This window comes from Suricata suricatta, chromosome 14 (assembly GCF_006229205.1).
Source record: "Suricata suricatta isolate VVHF042 chromosome 14, meerkat_22Aug2017_6uvM2_HiC, whole genome shotgun sequence".
In the NCBI taxonomy this organism is placed as follows: domain Eukaryota; kingdom Metazoa; phylum Chordata; class Mammalia; order Carnivora; family Herpestidae; genus Suricata; species Suricata suricatta.
Window position 1 is genome coordinate 14,785,572 of NC_043713.1, and position 6,000 is coordinate 14,791,571.

Sequence of the window (6,000 nt, forward strand, 5' to 3'; positions counted from 1 at the left end):
TTCTCTCTCTCTTTCATTCCCATAGCTACAATGGGTCTTCACATGTGTCTTGGGGACCACAAAGTTTGCTTTCCTTCACCAGGCCTTAAGTTTTTTGTTCCATTGGGGAGAAGAAAATGGGTCTTCCAGTAGTAGTTTCAGTCTTCCTCCTTAAAGGCTGGACCTGTGGGAAGCATTCTCCAGTTTCCTTATTGCCTCTTTCTCGAGCATCTGCAGAAGTGCACAGAAAAGGATTTGCTAGAAGATGCAAATAACCCTATGTCTGTGGCTTCTAGAGCTCCTGTTCTCTCATACCAGCCCATACTTGGCTTCTAGCAATCTATTAAAATTTTTAGCCGATTTCTTCTTATCAATTTGAATGACATTCCCATTCTTTTCTCATGCTCTGCCCTGGGTAATCCAGTGCTCACTTCACTTTCTCTTGGAGATCCTTGTTTTCCTTTAGATTTAAAGCTAGTTAGTTACTCTGAGACCGCTGCCTTTCAAGGATTTCAAGAGAAGTTATGGCTTTAAGGATAGTCTGGCTTTAGCTTGTTATTAAGATAGAAATTATCATTTCACAGTTAAATATCTTAAGTTGATGCTTCTATTACTCTGGTCCTTTTAATTTTTATTTATTTTGATTGACTGCATTTATTGTTTGTCACTTGTATTTCGGCAAGTTGTTTCTTATTTCTTTTAAATTTGATGGTTGTTTTATTCTTCAAATTCTTCTATATGTCAGAATATTTGAATGACATATGGCTAAGAATGAAACTACTAAATTAAACTTTCATTTCTTTGGAAATGTGATTCAGTATTAAAATGTGCTGCTTGGAATGTTGATATCACTCTGATATTTCCCCTTTGATAAGTGACATGGTTTCTTTTTTGGATGCCCCTTGGATTCCTTCTTTATCCTCAGAGGTCTTTTATTTTTTCTAATATCACTATAATATATATTGTTAGTAATTATTCCATGTCATTTTCTCCCTTACACTCTGTGTTTTCCTGAAAATTCTAGTTTTTTTTCTATACTTCAGGAAATATCTATTTTTAAAAAATTCATGTGCTAGATGGCAGAGAAGTAGGGGTACCCTGGGCTTTGCTTGTCCCTCAAACACAGCTGTACTGAGGTAAGATCACTTGGAACACCCAGGAAATTGATCTGTGGAGTGGCAGATATATATATATGAAATCTTGCCATTTACCATTTGCAACAATGTGGATGGAACTAGAATGCATGTATTATGCTGAGTGAAATAAGTCAGTAAAAGACAAATATCCTTTGATTTCACTCATATGTGGAATTTAAGAAACAAAACAGATGAACATAAGGGAAGGGAAGGAAAATAAGATAAAAACAGAGAGGGGGAACCTATGAGACTCTTAAATCCAGAGAACAAACTGAGGGTTGCTGGAGGGGAGGGGAGTGGTGGAATGGGCTAAATGGGTCCTGGGCATTAAGGAGGGCCCTGGTTGGCATGAGCACTGGGTGTTATATGGTAAGTGATGAATCACTGGGTTCTACTTCCAAAGTCAATACGACACTGTATGTTAATTAACTTTAATTTAAAAAATTAATTAAAAATAAATAAAAAATAAACAAACCTTCCCAGCTTCAAAGAAAAAAATTTCAAGTGCTTATTTTTATTCTCTTCTTTAATAATATAAATATCCATACATCCTATTTCTTCATCTGTCTTTCATATATTTTATTTTTCCAGTTCATTATTTTACTGCTAACTTTTTTCACTTAATTTTGTGTGATTTCTTCAAGCTTAGCCTTGCCTTCTCTATACTTTTACCATTATCTATTTTACTTTCTGTTGCTTCTAAAGTAGCATTAATTTTAGTAACAATGTAACATTTTCCATTTATTTTCTAATTCAGCCCCACACATTCTATCTTTATCCTGTTTTCTATATATGCCTTTTGAGCTATTTCAGTTTTCTATTCTCTAAGAAGTCTCTGAGTATGGAAATATCTTAATATTTTCTTCTAAACCCTGTGACAATTTTTCTGATACATATTTATCTTCATTTTGTTTTTATGTCTCTTACTTTTTGAATTACATTTAGTTTTAAATCCTATTATTTCCTTTCTAATTATAACTGATTTTTTTCATGGAGCCTTTCTATTTGAAATATATTTTACTAAACATATGTTAGAAAAGCAGAGGAGGGAGAGAATGCTAAGTAGTGAGTACTTTAAATTAGGGTTTTATTCCTCAGACCACAAGTACTCTGCCTGCGAGCATGTCTACTCTGGGTTTTATGCATTCTCTTTATTTAACAAAACAAGTGGTTGATATCATTCACAATAAAACTTCTAAAATGTTACAGGCTATGATGCTCTGTCACCCAGCTGTTTGAATCTTTTTAACCCATGCTTTAGATGTGAGGAAGTAAGCTTACAAGATGCTAGACTCCAGGCTCTGAGTCACCTTAACTAATGCAAAATTAAGTAGAGATAGCCCAGCGTGCAGATTTGTGGAAATTATTTAAAAAAATGTAACCACTAGATTTGAGAGGGATTTATTACACAATATGTAACCAAATGAATCATATATGGCCGAGGTAAAGGAGCTGTGTTTGAGTTCTGTATATATTCCTCAATTTGGTGCCTATACATCTGAATTTGATACATAATCTTCACACAATCAACAACAGGATGTAATATATGCCCGTTTTTGACAAGGAGATCTTAATTATTTATTTTAGGTACCATGTGACTAAGGCTTAAGTTGTGGTTTGACCCTATGGCCACAGGTTTATGAGAGCCATTACAGTCAATAGCTAAGTTTAAAAAACCATAGTGGAATGTAGAAACTAATATTTAAAAAATCATAATTAATAAAAAGGTGCGTTTCCAAAGTTTTTCTCTCACCTTTATTTCTTTGACTATACATTCACTGGTTTCTTTTCCACATAAATAGAAAAGTATAGATTAGACGTTACTCAAATCTTTCATACATTTTAGAAAACAGAACAACTGTTGTCAGCTGTTCAACTGTTATGAAGGATGTTTTTGCCTTATCTATTTAAAATATGAGGAAGTTTATCTAAGAAGTCTTTAGAGAGATCCAAATTTGCTGAGCATAGGAATGTGGAGCAAATTCGAATTAGCCCTAAAATGGCGAGTGTTAATTTTACGGAGCACATCACTGTTCCTCCGGTCTCACAGCCAGCAGGCTGGTCAGTAAATCAGCACTGTCCCTGGGCAACATGATTTAACAGCCACATGATAATGGCCACCATTATTAGCGTGACTTGAGAGTCCATTAAACCTGGTCCATGTAAATCTCTGCTTCTAGGCACCCGGGGTGCTCAATAAAATTGCCTTCCACGTAGAGTGCACCTGAAAGATAAGAAGGAATACGTTTCTTTTTGCACTCACTCAACAGTAAAACAAATGGGTTTGCCAAGATTGAAGACCGTATAGTGACAGACTGAGGTCACAAGTAAGCTTGTTGTCACATCAGGACTGCAAATGACATAATCCTAGGTTTATGATCTCTGTTTCTTCACATTTATCATGTGTACTCTTTCAGTGACATCAGAGAGACCTGCTTTGGTTTTTCTTGCACATGAGATTTTAACTGCAGGAATGCAATCCACCCACGAAGTCCAGGCCTCCGTGCTGAAGATATTTCTGTTATTGATATTGCGCCTTTCAATATTAATGACACCTTAGTGGTGGCAGTGGAAGTAAATGACCTTTTGCTTTTTATTTTTTCAACATCTGAGTTATTTAGCAGAGTAGTGTTATTTAGCTCTAAGCCTCTAAGCCACAAGTATCTTATGTTTAGATAACTAATCATGCTGTATTTTCTTTGTAATTCCAAACTAGTGGCCTCCATAACAGACGCCCAAAGCAGCACTGGGAAAATGATTCTGAACTTTCAGAACTGTACTGACCTGCATTATTTTAAGATGATAGTCAAAGAACTCTTGAGGAATAGAGCTTAGACGGAATCTTCGATGCATTTCATCTATTTTCTAGCTCTCTTTTTTCTTCCCTAAGTAATAATGAGGATATGAAAAAAAAAGTGGGATAAACAATGTGTTCTAAATTTATTATATGTGTCATTAGGTTAGCCAGAAATATCTATTATTTAGCATTTTATTTACTTCTAATTAAGTAACACTCTCATAAAGCCTTAAAGTGCTGAGAGATTCTTTAGGATTTTCTGAATCTATCAAAGATCAGTTTTAAGTCATCTGACCTTAGCATTGCGGTATTTTCTGGAGGTTCAGTAAAGACAGAATAGAAAGTTGGAGGCCTCAGCTGCAGCCTCTGACTTGGGAGATGCCCACCTCTCCATCCATTCATCGGACATCTTAAGATACACCACAATGCACAAGTTATAATGCCCAAAACATCACTGGTACCACTATGTAATATCTAGGAGAATGGAATACGTAAGTAATATAATATTTAGTAGAGAAATTAGACCTCTTACTGGTGAATAGGGAAATTGAATTAGTTGATGTTGATCCTTTGGGATTGGACCATGACTTCCTATATACATGTGTATGTTACAGGTTTCTTTGCTTATTCTCTATTTATAATTACTGATAGAATCCACCCCCATTCAGGACTCAGTATCTTTTTATTCTAAACCTCGGAGTTCTCTGAAAACCTAACATTAGGGACCAGATCTTTCTTTTTGTTTAGAGGAGGAAGTTGGAAGGTTATGTTCAATGGCTTCATATTTGAGGAGGGTTCTTGCTCAGCAGAGTATTTAAAAAATATATAATGTTTATTTATTTTTGAGAGAGAAGGAGAGCGAGCACACGTGGGGGAGGGGTAGAAAGAGAGAAGGAGACACAGAATCTGAAGCAGGCTCCAGGCTCTGAGCTGTCACCACAGAGCTCGATAAAGGGCTGGAGCCCATGAACCGTGAAATCATGACCTGAGCCGAAGTCAGACACTTAACCTGACTGAGCCACCCAGGCGCCCCTGCTCAGCAGAGTATTAAGTGGCTCATGCTGTCATCAAAGTACAGTAACCATCATCCAGAAGACGAGAAAGTGCCTGAGGTTTCATACCGCACTCTGTCCTCCTTGGTGCTTCAATGTCCACCGGATGTCAATGCAGCAATTACTGATGAGACCCAGCGCCTCGCCTCCCCTCTGCTCCCTAGGACAATAGGGAAAACGCCCTCTAGAGGAAAATGACGCAGCCATGATTTAAGACACTGTGATTACAGTTTTTTAAAAATCTGTTTGTACCAGCTCTGCCGTGGCAAAACCTCTTAGAAGATCCCTTGACAATATTGAAACTCAGTGTCCTTTCTAAATGAGACGATTGCCAGGATAAGTGGACACGGCTGGGGTTTGTGACTTAACAAGCAGTACAGTTCTGGGGTTTCAGGGATGGAACAAGCATAATCTGTCATCCTTACCCTTGGAACGACTCAGTGACGTTAAACAATCATGACTGTTCAGTGACTCCCTGTGTATTCATAAAGCGGCCTGTGTCTCTTGGGGACGTGTCGTGTCTAGTTCCATCCTACCTGGGAACCTTGCGCCAGAGTTCCCATGGACTAACACCTATGGGAAGATGATCCTCAACATGCGCTTCAAAGCTGTCCTACCAAAGTGGAGAGGATCAGGAATAATGAAGGGTCTGGGGCGCCTGGGTGGCTCAGTCAGTTAAGCATCCGACTAAAGCTCTGGTCATGATCTCACGGTTCGTGGGCTCGAGCCCCGTGTCGGGCTCTGGGCTGACAGCTCAAAGCCTGGAGTCTGTCTTCAGATTCTGCTTCAGATTCTGTGTCTCCCTCTCTCTGTGACCCTCCCCTGCTCACACTGTCTCCCTCTGTCTTTCAAAAACCAATTTAAAAATTTTTAAAAAGGAATAATGAAGTGTCTTTCCAAGTCAAAACAAAAGTTCTTCAAAAATATGTTAATACTAGCATTCAAAAAGCACCATCTGACCCCACAGAGACTCAGTGATCTCCATAAGTTATGAATTACTGGGAATACTGTTCCAATATCATCACCATTCAATATA